Here is a 14,847-nt window from a genome sequence, read left to right as displayed (position 1 = left end):
ACTCAAGTCAACGGGCTTGCAAAAACTCTGGTGAATGTAACAACTGGCGTTCACAACCTAGGGTGAGCTGGCTTTAGCACATGACTGGCTAGTGCTGAGCAATGTAAACAAATTAGTCCCTGCATAAAAATGGGACGGACAACTAGCTAGCATGTGCTTTTTCTTTTCCTCTCGCCTTCTTCTTCCTTCCTGCTTAAAACTTGGATGATATGACTGGAACTCCAGCAGTTACCTTGTATCATGAAGTATCTTAGAAAATGAAAGCCACAGCTAAGGATGTTGATACAGAAAGACAGGAGAAGCCTTGTCTCTGTTGACCTCAGGAAGCTAACACAAGAGGCTGGATCTGCTCCTTTTTGTAAAAGAAACTAAAACTCCCATTTTAAGCCACTGTTATTTTGATTTTCTTGTTTCCGAGACAGAGTCTCGCTCTGTTGCCAGGCTGGAGTGGAGTGGCACTATCTCAGCTCACTGCAACCTCCGCCTCCTGGGTTCAAGCGATTCTCCTGCCTCAGCCTCCCAAGTAGCTGGGATAACAGGCGTCCACAACTGCACCCAGCTAATTTTTGTATTTTTAGTAGAGATGGGGTTTCACCATGTTGGCCAGGATGGTCTCGATCTCTTGACCTCATGATCCACCTACCTCGGCCTCCTAAAGTGCTGGGATTACAGGCGTGAGCCACCACGCCCGGACTTTTTGTTTGCTTGTCTGTTTGTTTGTTTTAAAGACAGCGTCTCACTCTGTAGCCTAGGCTGGAGTGCAGCTGCACAATGTTGGCTCACTGCAACTTCCACCTCCAGGGTTCAAGCGATTCTTCTGTCTCAGCCTCCTAAGTAGCTGAGACTACAAGTGTGCACCACCATGCCTAGCTAATTTTTGTATTTTTTGGTAGAGACAGGGTTTCACCATGTTGGTCAGGCTGGTCTCGAACTCCTGACCTCAAGTGATCCACCCACCTCAGCTTTCCAAAGTGCTGGGATTACAGGCGCAAGCCACCGCGCCCACCTGTTATTTTGGTTTTCTATTACACACTACTTAAAACAGAGACCTTCAGACTTTGCTACAACATTTCTATTACTTGTATCTGTTATAATAAAAATGTTTTGTTCCAGTATTATTTACAAAATTTTAAAGGCAAAGATGTTTACGGGTCAAGGGGTTGGGCCCTTGAATTTGGCAATAGTATCCACAAGTCATGAGGGCAGGGGGTCTGAGGGAGACAAAGAGAAATGACAGGCCTGGCACACAAATCAACACCGCGGGTATGTCCTGACAATGAAAGGGATAGACTGGAATCCAACCAAGTTCACGAATTGCCAAAAAGATTTCTGGCCAAATAAGATTCAGGCGCCTCCTGAGATAAGCCTTAGGTGAAACATACAAAAAGTAATGGGGAAAGCACAGGCTAAGCCGCCAGGCTGACGTCTCCAACCCAGGAAACACCCAGAAAGCCTGACAATGGGGAGGGAAAGCAGCAGGACTTCAGCCCCCTGCCCAGGTAGCAGGGGCTCCCTGATTAAGGTGTCCCAATTAAGGGGACCCCAGAGACGGTATCAAAGAAGTACAAAACAGAATATCGAACCACCACCAAGCATGCGGAAGAGCCGGAAAAGATGGAGACACACAAGTCTATAGACCCCAGTGCACTATCAGAGAGAGCTGCAAACAGCAACATGGTGGTTAAGTCCTTGAGGACAGCACAGACAAATCTAGTGGGGGCTTCATTCACATTCCCCAAGGTGGTCATAAACACTACACTGAGAGAGACACACTGTAAAATCAATTGTGTGATTCCTCTGCCTTTTCTCACACAAAATTACTGCCAAGTCCATTTAGGATTCATCCTTGTGGACCAGGTCAAGTCACTAGGCTTTTAGTACATCCTGTGTGCCCAAAAGTAGTGTGTGTGCTATGCAAGAGATATTAAGCATAGGTCCCTATTCTTAAAGATGCTGTAACCCGAAAGGAAAATGAATTTCGCATAGATAAAAATATCTAGAGAATCGCCCTGTATGTTCAAGCATTGGATGTATATTCAAACTTTGATGTTTATGAATTCAGAGAAGAAAAACAAAATTCTTCCTGGAAAGAAGAAAAACTGCACAGAGAATATGGTCAGGAAGACACGGGTCTTCAGCCAGGCCCTGATACCATTTGAATAGGAAAAAATCAGAAAGAATATATTCCATATAGGAAAATGGCACACAATGGGTACTAAACCAACACATTTCCAATGAACAATAAAAACAGTAAAAAGAAGAAAACTAGAGAGGGGAAAGGATAATAATGGACAGTCATGAGTATTAATCTTGAAAATGAAAAGTAGAAATTGATCATTTTTTCATAGAAAAATGCATCAACAAATACTAGCTAGATACCATTTAGGTGCCTGGATACTTGTTCTGGAGCCCCAAATACCCAACTGTTGGCTCCTGGACAATGGGGAGCCCCTAAAGGCTGAGCAATGGACTCTACCTACTCCTCAGAATTGATGGAAACCCACACTTTTCACACCGCCCTAAATGGGAAGCTGTTATGAAGAGAAGCAGCCCAGATTTTTCTAGACCTCTTCTGCTCATAACTGAAAAAAGTAATAAACAACCTGGGAGTAATGAGGCTGCCGCTTGGGCTAAAATATCTCTTTTCCAACATTTCGCATGCAGTGAAATTGAGTCCACTTTGTGTTCCCCTCACAATGTCTAGTGGGCCTTGAACACAGCATGTGCTGTATTTGTCTGTGAATTCTACTCATTATGTAAAAATGCCCAAGCAGGGTCCAAGCTAGGGTTGGTAAGTTGTCCAAGGTGCCAGAGAATCATAACTCAAGGCTAAGTCCATGACATGTCTTCTCCGGGACGTGGTGGCAGATTTTTCACGATGTTTGATAAAATCGAAGGCAGGGGTACTGGTATTTAACACAGAAAGCAGCACTGGCTTTAAGTTAATGTTTCATATCCAATAAAGAGGGCTAAATATCTATCGTTTTGATAGATTGCTATAAATGAAACATTAGTGGGGCTCTTAAATACCTTGTTTCAGATCTTCATTACCCGAAATTAATCTTGAGCAGAGTATCACACCCAGCGTGGACTCCATTAAGTAGCCAGTTAGATAACACAGGCTATGCTTTATCTAATAAGGACGGAATCAGAAACGAACCTAACAGCACAATTTTACCGCCCCTGCAGCCCAAGAGCATTGCAAGCCAGAGTGGTAGAGAAAGTTTTCCAGAAATTCTCAAATATAGCCATCATGCCCCTGCAGGAGGACAGCTTCACAGTCTCTTCTCAAGCAGCCTGGTGACCATGCTCAGTGTTCACTGTGGCACTACCACAGGGTGGAGACTGGCGAGGTCTTACATCTCCACCCTGGGCCTACCTGGGAATTGGGAGAGCTTTGCTGCCTCCACACCCCTTCAAGGACTTCCATAGAACCATTAGTTTTGGTGAAGGTTTATCTGGAATTGTCTTCTGCCAACTTCTCTCATTATGCAGGACACCAAAAGCTCAAAATAGCATAAATTCAGAAGACAGGGAAGGAGAGGAGCACAAAGCTCACATACAACCCATCAGCTGAGCTAAAAGCAAGTTGAGGAAAACAAATTCTCATCTCTAAGAATGCAGAGAATGCAAATCTCCAGGAATCCACACAGTTGCATGCCACATACATGTTAGAGAGGCTCCTGTGTGTCCACGCCTCACACCCACAAGCAGCGACTGACATGAACTTTACCATTACAGAAGGCGCATGGGGAATCTGGCTAGAGAAGACTGTGTTCCTTTAACCTTCACATTCAACACAACAAGTAAAGACTACCCGAAGACCCTACAAAACCTATTTGCTACAATATGGATGATTTTAGAATCATCCTATCTCGAAATTCCTCCAGCAGGCAAGTTTCTCCAAAATGAAATGAGTATTTCATTCCAGTATACTATTATCATGCATTTCTATATCTACATATGTTTCTTCCTTTGAGACTTTTGACCCACTTGAATGTCAGCATTATCTACCTTTCTTTTCTTTCTTTCTTTTTTTTTTTAAGACAGAGTCTGGCTCTGTCTCCCAGGCTGGAGTGCAGTAGCGCGATCTTGGCTCACTGAAAGCTCCGCCTCCCGGGTTCAAGCCATTCTCCTGCCTCAGCCTCCCAAGTAGCTGGGACTACAGGCACCCGCCACTATACCCAGCTAATTTTTTGTATTTTTAGTGGAGACGGGGTTTCACCGTGTTAGCCAGGATGGTCTCGATCTCCTGACCTTGTAATCCGCCTGCCTCGGCCTCCCAAAGTGCTGGGATTACAGGTGTGAGCCATCGCGCCTGGCCAGCATTATCTACCTTTCTTAACCAACTAACCATTCACAGTAATCATGGTTAATGTGTACATACCAGGTACTCTTTTACATGCTTTGCTTTGTATATACTAATTCAATCATCCTAACAACACTGTAAGATAACTACTATTACTATCCCTATTTTATAGGTGAGAAAACAAGCTCAGGGAGGCAATTAGTGCTCTTACCTGCAGTCACATGGTCATTAAGTGGAAGATCTGGGATCTGAACTGAGCCATCTGGCTCCACCACTCCTGCTTTTAATCCCAACACTATAATGGATTGGTTTCACTTGTTCACTCCAGAGGTTAATAATATGAACCCAGACACATAATCTAGAGTGTAATGATAAGAAAAATCAAGTGTCCTTGGCCACATTTCTCTCCCATTCCTTCCACCTCATTCCCTATTTTCAGCATTCAGCAATTAGGTATTTCTTCTGCCCTGCTGAAATATGTTTTTGACATAAAAATGGCCATAAGATATTCCAGCAAATACAGAAGTGACCCAAACCAGGCAATGTATTATTTATTTTGACCATGAGGGTATATCCTTAAGCTTGACATCTTGACTGGTTTGGGGCATTTCGCTTGATTGAAAGAAAGGGAGAAGATGAACATTTATTGAGCACTTGCTCACCATGTCCCAAGTAATGTGCCTGGTGCTCTCACCTAGCTTGCTCTGTTTAATACCAAAAGCAAACCCACCCAAGGTAACTAATGAAATCCCATTTTTAGAGACAAAGAAACAGACTCAAAAAGGTTAATACTTACTGATCATGGTCAAGGAGACTCACTTTGGAGGGATGGCACGTGGATTCAAGCCAAAACCTCATCTAAAGCTGAGGCTATTTCTACAACAGCATGCTAGGTAGTAGATAACCTATCCTATAAAACCAGAAACCATTCTCAGACTTTTTTTTTTCTTTTTTTTTTTTTTTTTTTTGCCTCTGAGCAGTAAGTCTTTATAGATTTGCTGGTTGTTAAATGCTACTGACTCTAGCTAATTCCCAAATTAACTAGATTCCTTTTGGAGCTTGTAAAATGTGCTACACATTCAACTTCCGAATTTAGCATGCAAGATGATGACCATAGCAATAAGAATGGTGCAACTTTCTTGTTAGAACAATGCATGCCTAAAAGCCTCCTTTTAATTTCTACCTTCTTTTATGAGGACTATGTGATCGAGGACACACCTAGGATACTGCATATTAATTTCAACACAGCTAATACCCAAAATGTCCCACCAATTTACTCTTCACTGACAATGTTAAAAGAAAATGATTTATGCAGATCAATCATCTCGCTCATCAAGTCCTACCCTGACAGCCAGCCTTCATCATTGCTATTTAAAAGGCACTGCTGACAGAAAAGACCGACTCTTTGATTAAGGGCCCTGTCTGGCTAACCTTTTATTTGAAGAATGATTGCCGCTGAGTGACAAATACTTTTCCATTCATTTCAAGGCAAAGATATTGACATTCAAATTCTTGATGGCTACACTGAGCAGATGCCACTGTTGGCAAGAGGCATGAGAGCAACAGCAGGTACTCCACGGCTCTGGGGGCAAGGGAAAAAGAATAAAACTAAAACACATGCACGCCGGCGCTGGCTAAAGGTTCTCAACAAGTAAAAGTTGCGGGTCTCTCAGCCAGATCCTTTCTTCAACAGTCAGCAAAAGGCATCTGCTTGCAGTTTTGCCCCAGTCTCCTTCTCACAAGTGCCTGGCTTTATGTTGACGCTATTTGAAACTGCATGGGCAGCGAGGACTAGAAGTCAAAAGGAGCTCAGAACATGCCGTTCCCAACCCAAGGGAAAAACATCTCTCTGTCCGGAATCGCAGCATCCAGGCCAACCTCGGGTTGAAAGTACTGGCCTCCTTTGCGCTTCACGGGACCTTAAGTGATTAAATATAAAGTGGAAGAAGCTGGTGAAAACTCGCCCATAAAAAACAAAACAGAAATATTCCATCCCATCTGCTAAAGAGAAAGAAGAAAAAATAATAGTAAAAGGAAGAGGTAAGATTGACAACTAGAGTTAGCAAAAAAGACAAACTGAGCTTACTTTAAAAAGGTGGTTTCTTTAATTCATTTCAGGTGAATTTAGACCTTGGTCCGCATCACACACACACACACAGACACACACACCCCATTGCATTCATATCCTCACAGCAGGATTATTTTGCTTGTTTTTATTTCTTAAATGCAAAATACTACCTTAAAGGAAAGTGAGAAAATTATGGATTAAGGAAGGCTATTTGTGACAAAGGCCATCACAAAGCCTCAAGATTAATCATTTCCAGGAACAAAATGAAAATGCCTCAGCGGGTCATCAACAATTCCTTTTAAATCTTGCTGAGATGTGATGTTGGGTCTCACATGCTTCACAAAGGAAAGGGTATCCAAAAAGCTGTAGCTGTGATCCTCGAACACATTCCCCACAGAGGGAGAGGCAGGAGATAGCCAACACACAGCCAGAACCTTCTCCCCATCACCCCAGGGCCAAACAGGTGACCAGGGCTTCAGAGAGAGAGAGAAAAGCTGAGTGTGAATCCAATCTCTACTACTCATCAGCTGGGGGATTTGAAACAAGTTACTTTACCACCTCAATCCTCTGTGAGCTCATCTGCAAAATGGGAGTGGTAAGATTGACCTCGCAGAATTAGTTATGAATATTAAAGAACAGAAATCAAATAAACCAACTTTCCCTTACCTAAACCTCTTTTTTCCTCCTTTCTTCTCCTCTTCTCCTCTTTGCTCACTAGTTTGCATGTGAATCGAATCGTCCATGAGGGGTATCAGCAAAAAGATTTACAGTTATAGCCCCGCTTCCCTCACTGTGTTACAATGAGAACAAATAAGATAATGCTCACATTAAAGCACTTTATAAATCTTAAATCAATACAGAAATGTTTGCTGTTGTTATTGTTGTTCTCCACAAACGGTATACTCTAACTCATTTTGATCTTTTTCCTTATTTATTTCTCCCATCTATATTTCTCATGGTGAATAATAAATCAATAACCAATTAATTAATCAATAATCATAATATCATCTCCATTCCTGAGAACTACTAGTAGTTGTTTCTGCAGCTGTCTAAAAGGAGTGCCTGGGAGAAATGATGTTTCTTCTATAACAAAAATGTATTGGAGGTTATTATGAGCCAGGCATTGAGACAAGGAGGTGAATGAAAAATGCAAAATTCAGTCAAGTGGAGCAAACAGACAAATAAAGAAATGATTTCAATATTGCTGCACCATATAAGTTAAATACAAAGGCCAATGAGGAGGTCAGTGAGGAAACGTATGACTACCTGGGGCAATCAGGAAAGATTCTGCCACAGTGATATCAAGGCAAGTCCTCAAAAGGTGGAAAAGAAAGAGTGGGTCACTTTGGAGAAAGAGGATGCCAGGTGCAAAGACATGGAGGCTCGAGACAGATCACCATGCTCTGGCAGGAACAAGGGGGAAGTTCCAATCATACTAAAGAGTTAAGAATTATTCCTTTAGGTAATGGCAAGTTTGAGCTTGAAATTGCTATCGTATAGCCTGTGGTTTAAAACACACCGCTGACGAAAGACTGGACACAACAACATTTGCTGGGTACCCACTCTGTGCTAGCAACTGGAGACACAGAGATGAGCAAGACTATCCTGACACACTCCCAGGAAGGGGAGCTGGGGAGACTTGCCTGCTTTCAAGCAACCTCTGAGCAGCTGCCCAGTGAGAGGCAATGAGACCCCACTGGTCCTAGTACCTGCACCTTCTTGTTTGGCCTCAGAACCTGCGTGTCATCCCCAGTCTGTTGGAGTGGGTTCCTGCTTTTTTGCTTGACCCTGCTCTTGCATTTCTATGGACTCTGATGTCAACTATGGATAGCTCACTTTCACCTTCAGAGCCATGTCCTCCACCTAGTGCTGTCCTTCTTTGACCTGCAGTGATCCTGTGGTCTCCCTGATGGCTCCTGAAAGCATCTCTATCAGCGGGGAGATCTCTGTTCCAGGTCTCTATCCCTTAATCTTGATACTGTACGCAAAGTATGAGTGTAAACATGTGTTCACCAAATCCTGTTTCACTCTCCTTCTCCTGGGCACACAGATGGTAACATCTGACATTCTTCCTTACAGTTAGTTTGAGTTCTAGTCAATATAGCAAAAAAGTGACGTGAGTAACTCCCAGGCCTGGCCTTAAAAACATCACAATACAGGTCTCCCATACTAGCTACTATAACCATGACAATAAACGCAATAACTTAAAACAACAGAAATGTATTATTTCACTTTTATGGGTACAAGAAATCTAAAATCTAGTGTCAGTAGGGTCACATCCCCTCCAAAGGCCCTAGGGGAGAATCTTTCCCTGCCTCTTCCAGTTCCTGGTGGCTCCTGCTTCACCATCTTGCCACAGCATCACTCCAGTCTCTTCCTGTCTTTGCATGGTATTCTTCCCTCTGGGTGTCTCTGTGTCTAGGTCTCCTTATCCTTTGTCTTACAAAGTCACCCGTTTTTGGATCTAGGGCCCACTCTAAATCCAGTATGATTTCATATTGAGATCCTTAAGTAATTGTATCTGCAAAGAATCTATTTCCAAATCAGGTCACACTCTTAGGTTCCAGGTGGACATAAATTTGTGGGGGTAGGGGTTCACTATTCAATTCACTCCCCCTCCCATGCAACCTTGGAGGTCTCATGATGCAGATGGTACAGCCACAAGATGCCAGAGCCTTCATCCAGCCAGATCCCTGAGTGACTACAAGAAGCCAGGCTCCCTCAGCACCAACCCTCACTAGGCCTATAAGATGAGCAAGAAACGAAGCCTCGTGGTGTTAAGCCACTGAGATTTCAGGGTTAATTTGTTACAACAGCAGAGCCTAGCCTGGCTTGGCTACCACTCCAAGCATGATGCCCTAGCTCTGCAATTCCAATACTGTTTATGAGCCCAGGGCTAGCATGCAGTGTTTTTATTTGGCTTCAATTTCTGCTCAAAAGCCCTTTTAGGTTGCTCTTGCTGAGTGTCCCAGGAATTTCTCCCAGAGCTTTGCTTGGCTTGGACATGACTTTGGGAGGTTTCTTGTTTTTCCTGGGTAGTGTAATTAGGCTTTTGCTGATAATATCACTGTTTTCTCTACTGGTCCCAGAGGAGAATGTGGTGGCCAATGGTAGTTATTTCTTGCTTTTATTGGGGTGGGAGAGAGGGGCAAGAGGGGTCAAATATGAATGTTTTCTAGCTGAATTCATCCAAAACTGAAATGAGAAAAACAGTAGCTAGTGTCCCTTTCTTACAGAAGTGAAAAGCGCACAAGATTTTAGAGTCATGCTGACTTGGGTAAAAATTTCTCAGCTCTGCAAACTTAATAGCTATGATACTTTAAAACATTATTTATCACAGAACCCTAGCTCTCCTACCTTTACAAAAAAAAAGCTTAATACCACCTATTCCAGAGGCTGGCTGGGAGGATGAAATGATACTAGACATACATTTAGCTGGGTGCTCTGATCACAGTCATTCCCAGATAAATGTGAACTTCCCTTATTCCTACAGATAGCCCAACTTATTCCTACTTGGATCCCCTCCCTTCTGGCTCAAGGTAATAGCTAAGTTCTTGTGAAACCATGACTTTCAGCACTGGTCTCAACCATCTCCAAGGCAGAAAGCATCTTCTGCCTTTTCTCTAGTTCATCCTTTTAGATGCTGCTAGTCTATTCCTTGGAAATAGTGACAAGATAGTGAGTAATCTGACTAATCAGGTGAGTGTTGCTCTTAAATATTTCATTAGAGTTCATTTTGATTTTCCAATTTGGTTGAAAGTTCTCTAAAGGTAGGGGCTATGTCTGATCCTACTTCTATAAACCCCACAGCTGGCAGCACCATGCCAAGTTGACCACAGGTGCCTCCCCCATCCTCATTGATTGACTATAGAGAAAGCAGAGGATGAAAAGTTTCCATGATTGAGACAGGATCTGGCCTCCAATAACATGGATGTTCACAATTAACGGGAAAGTATCAGTTAGCTAGGAATACTCACAGAGCAGAGGGAAGGTGGCAGAAGTTGAAATACTTAAGAAATAGATGGACAAGGCCAGGCATGGTTGCGCTTGTCCGTAATTCCAGCATTTTAGGAGTATGAGGTGGGCAGATCACTTGAGGCCAGGAGTTCAAGATCACCTTGGCCAACATGGTGGAACCCCATCTCTACTAAAAATACAAAATTAGCCAGGCATGGTGGCGTGCACCTGTAGTCCCACCTACTCGGGAGACTGAGGTGGGAGAATCACCAGATCCCAGGAGGCAGAGGTTGCAGTGAGCCGAGATCACGCCACTGCACTCCAGCCTAGGTGACAGAGTGAGACCCTGTCTCAAAAAAAGGAAGAAAGAAAGAAAGAAATAGATGGATAAGAGGGAAGATTCATCTCTACTCTGGGGCTAGGGTGGATCTCCTCAGAAATAAATCAGATTATAATGTGTTTACTGTTTCCCCTGCCACTGGACCAGCTAAACTTACTCTTATAATTGTGTGAATATATAAATTATACATTATACATCATATAGCATATATGTGCATTATATGTAACTATGCACTATCTGTGTAATACATAAATATATATTTATAGCACCTGCTTTATGCTGGACACTATCCTATATATTAAGTCACATAGGCTTCATCATAACCACAACATGGGTTCTACTGTTACCATCATCTTACAAGGAGGAAACAAACCCAGAGAAACTTGCCCCAAATCACAGACCTAGTGAGTAGCAAGACCAGAATTCAGATCCCAGCAGCCTGGCTAAGGCCAGCACTCTTAACCGCTAGACCACAATGCCTCTCAAGTGGGAGGTGGGAGTGGAGTGAAAAAGCAAGTCCCCAGTCAGGAGGGTACCCAGCAGAGATGGCTCACACACCTAAACAGATTCTGAAGACACAGCCCTCCAACAAAAGCAGCTTGTTGCAGGAGCAGGAGACTGCTCTGCCAGGCACAGATGCAATGGGACAGCTCTCTCTGAGAAAAAAGCTAGTGGCAACCCATGCTAGCGATAACAGGAGCCAAACTGAAGCAGCCCCTAAAAGGCTACCTTTGGTCTGAGATGGGACCAACTCACAATTAACACCCTGAATAGCAGTGGTATGTGATGGCCCAGGGATACACAGCTCTGGCAGACTGAAGACAAAGGAAATGGAAGGGGCTGGGGGGAAGTTCCAGAAAGACTTGTTGGGTCTGCTTTGAGCTTCACATCTTTCATGTTCAAACTGCTGGGGGCAAGAGACAGCCAACTTTCCCACCAGCCCTGCACAGCTCGGCAGCCTGTACCCTGCACTTGTTTACCATCACTGAATAAATCATTTCTGTCTCCCCCAGCCTTGGCTCTGCTCCCTTACAAACAGAGTAAACCGGGCTCCCCACTCAAGGTTGCCATCAAAAGCAGAGGGCACCAGCTTTCCCTCCCCGGCTCTGCAGCCCTCATGGGCAATGCGCCCTCCTCCCTCCTTAAGCATATCGGAATGAGCAATATTTGACTGTTGATTCTTTCATCTCTGCAGCTTTGAAAACCTCAAACGTCATATCGGATCTACAACAAAGAGCGGGGACTTCAGGGGTTGACAGCACGGCCATAATTAAAGACAACCATCAGTGAGCTGCCATGTTAAACAATGCCACGTTATAGCTGCTCCAAAACCAACTGTTTACCTTTCAGACATTTCTGTGGAAAGGTTTAAACAGGTGCGGTTTAAATTGTTTTCATAAAAGATATGCAAACAGGAGATAGGAACTTCTCTCTAAGCCATGGTAAAAATGTACAGCATGCAATTCCCTTGCTAATAGTGTCCAATTGATTTACTCAGGGGAAACAATCTCTGGTAACTGATATGAATATGAATCCCAAAATAGCATTGAAAATATTACAGGGATACAGCCAAACATGGAATGGGAAATAATCCCCAAATTTCCATCTTACTTTCCTTCTGGCCCATGAAACTCAGTTTCCCCCTTTGTAAAATAAGAAGGTTGCATTTCAAGCTTATGTTGGCGTGCAGAACTCTTTTTCCAAATCAAGTCCAATAAATAGAACAGGAAAACCTAGTGGTTTCTGAGAGTGGATCAGGGGCCCTTCTTCCTCCAATATGTCCCCAGATTATTTCTAGCACCTTGCGAACTACTGGACTGAATCATCTCTGTGAGTTCTTCCAGGACCCAAATTCTCAAGTTATTGAGGAAAAAAGCAGCAACAGCAGCAGTTGTAAAAGGCTTTCTCCATCATTGGTCCTCAATGCTCAATGCTTTCCTCAGTATTCAGCATCTAAGCGGCACTGAATGAATGTGGTTCTGAGTTGATCAATAATAAAGGAAGTTGTAAAGAGCTTCTTCTCTGCTTTTCCTTGAGTTTGGGGTAAGGCTAATTAACATCAATAGCAAAGGGAAAGAGGCAGATATTAAAGCAAATTATAGCAGCCTCATGGTTTGCAAACTAAACTCCTCAAGCTGGCTATTCATAGGAGGCTCAGTGTCCTGGCCCCCAGGTCTGAGGCAAACAGAGGAGTGTGCTCTCCACACTTTTCTTCTGCCTCAGAATCTTAAGCCAGCATCCCCAAGGCCTGCATTTGTCATGTTTCCAGGTCTACCTCTATGCTGGAGATCTCTGGAGGTTTTGGAGCTCCTTGAAAGTAAGACTGTGCAAAGACAGCCAGGAACATTGCTACCTTGGACAATGCCATAAGAATTGAGGTGGGAACAAGAAGACTGCTCTGTGGAGCCACCAAGAGACCCCTTTGGAGTAGCTCAAACAGAGACTCCTCAGTGGGATGTGGGAGGTTTCCCCACACACAAGAGCTGCTTACATCATCATTACATATGACTCACACATGGTGGGGGGACCACTGGACCAGGATCATACTGACTGTGGTTAAGGCCCCACATGGGACATCATGACTCATTATGTTGACCACTGATGGAATTTTCCAATACCTGAGGATATAACACTGTTAGAATCAATGCAATAAGCTGTCACTCATTTCTTTACAAGCTGAAAACCTATTTATAACAGGAAGCCGGGCACAGTTGTGCATGCCTATAGTCCCAGCTACTGGAGAGGCTGAGGCAGGAGGATTCCTTGAGCTCAGGAGTTTGAGGCTGTAGTATGCTGTGACTGCACCTATGAATAGCTGTTACACTCCAGCCTCGGCAACATAGCAAGACCCCATCAAAAAAAAAAAAAAAAAAACAGATTTATAAGAGGAAAATCTCCAGTGCTTGTTTGAGTCAGACTAAAAGAATTGCAAAGGCTAAATCTGACCTCTTCCTATAAAAATAACATGGAGAATCCCTGTGTGGACAGGCCTAACCTTCTTGATAGGCCCCTCTCAGTAAGGCCCCACAAAATCCACAGTGGAAGAACAAACCACTTCTATGAAGGAAAAGTTGATGGCCACTTGGTTTCAATTGTCTAGGACATAGCTAAGTGAAGGTAGATAAAGCACTTCCCGACTGAGGCTAGGCCATGGGATCCTCCCCTACACCTCCACCGCTGATGTCATTCTTGAAAGCGTTGTTTCCTTCCAGCCTGGAAAGCTCCATTTTGGAAACAATGACCCTTTATGGAGAGCTTTCATCCCTGGTTAAGTTCTAAAAATCAAAGAGCCAATATGTCCAAGCTGCCCTCAAGGATCTGGGAAAACTGCCTTGGGTACATTGTTATTTAGTGGTAATATCTTCTTTAACTTGTCGGGTTGTCTTGCTGTTTTCAGAATGAAACCAGATATAATAAAGTAAAAAAAAAAAAAAAAAAGTGTTTCAGATAGGCATACTGATCACTGGTTTATTTTTTCAGTTGAGAAGCCACACAGTTTTCCAAGCATGGTTACATTATGGTAATATGCTTTGTCATAAATCTACTACATCCTTCTGCTTGTCTGTAAAACAGTCTGCTCCTCATCGTTCTCAACTTGGCCTGCATACAAAACTTTTAACTTAAAATATCTAACAATATGTCATATCTACCAGATACATGACAGCTATTTCTAAGATACATAATATTATTAATTGTTTTTGAATTTAACTGAACTGTTATGAATCCAAAAAGTATAAAAATGACATTTAGCCATCAACAGTTCTTGAAACATTATATACACAAAGAAGAAATACTAACAAGTCCAACAGTACTCATAATTTCAAAATTATACCCTTTGAAGCCAAAATGACATTAAGAGAAACAAAAAGGATGTAAGAACTTAAAAATAAAAATTATAATGCTTGAAAATATTAAACTTGTCTTCAGATAAAAATTAAGTGTGAGATAAATTATTTTTTATGTTTGCAGAACTGTCAAACAATGTGCTGTCTCCTTAAACTATTTAAAGAAATAGGGCTGGAGTGTGTGGAGAGGATCTGGAAGACATAAATGACACTGAGAGGATGAGCAAAAAGACTGACTTCCATTTACTCTGATTCGCTTAGAATGTACTGAATACCCACCATGTACTCATACTATGCTGTGTATCATGGCGGATTAAAAGAATGATAC

General features: G+C 42.9%; 1 protein-coding gene across 5 annotated transcripts in view; it reads right to left on the bottom strand.

The window, feature by feature from the left end:
* LRMDA (leucine rich melanocyte differentiation associated) overlaps positions 1 to 14,847 on the bottom strand; it is a 1,134,568-nt gene that overhangs the window by 779,490 nt on the left and 340,231 nt on the right. The gene's annotated exons all lie outside the window — the stretch shown is intronic.

Source organism: Trachypithecus francoisi, unplaced genomic scaffold (genome assembly GCF_009764315.1).
Source record: "Trachypithecus francoisi isolate TF-2019V2 unplaced genomic scaffold, Tfra_2.0 Lachesis_group9, whole genome shotgun sequence".
In the NCBI taxonomy this organism is placed as follows: domain Eukaryota; kingdom Metazoa; phylum Chordata; class Mammalia; order Primates; family Cercopithecidae; genus Trachypithecus; species Trachypithecus francoisi.
Note: the sequence above shows the minus strand (reverse complement) of the source record. Positions and strands in the feature narration are given on the sequence as shown.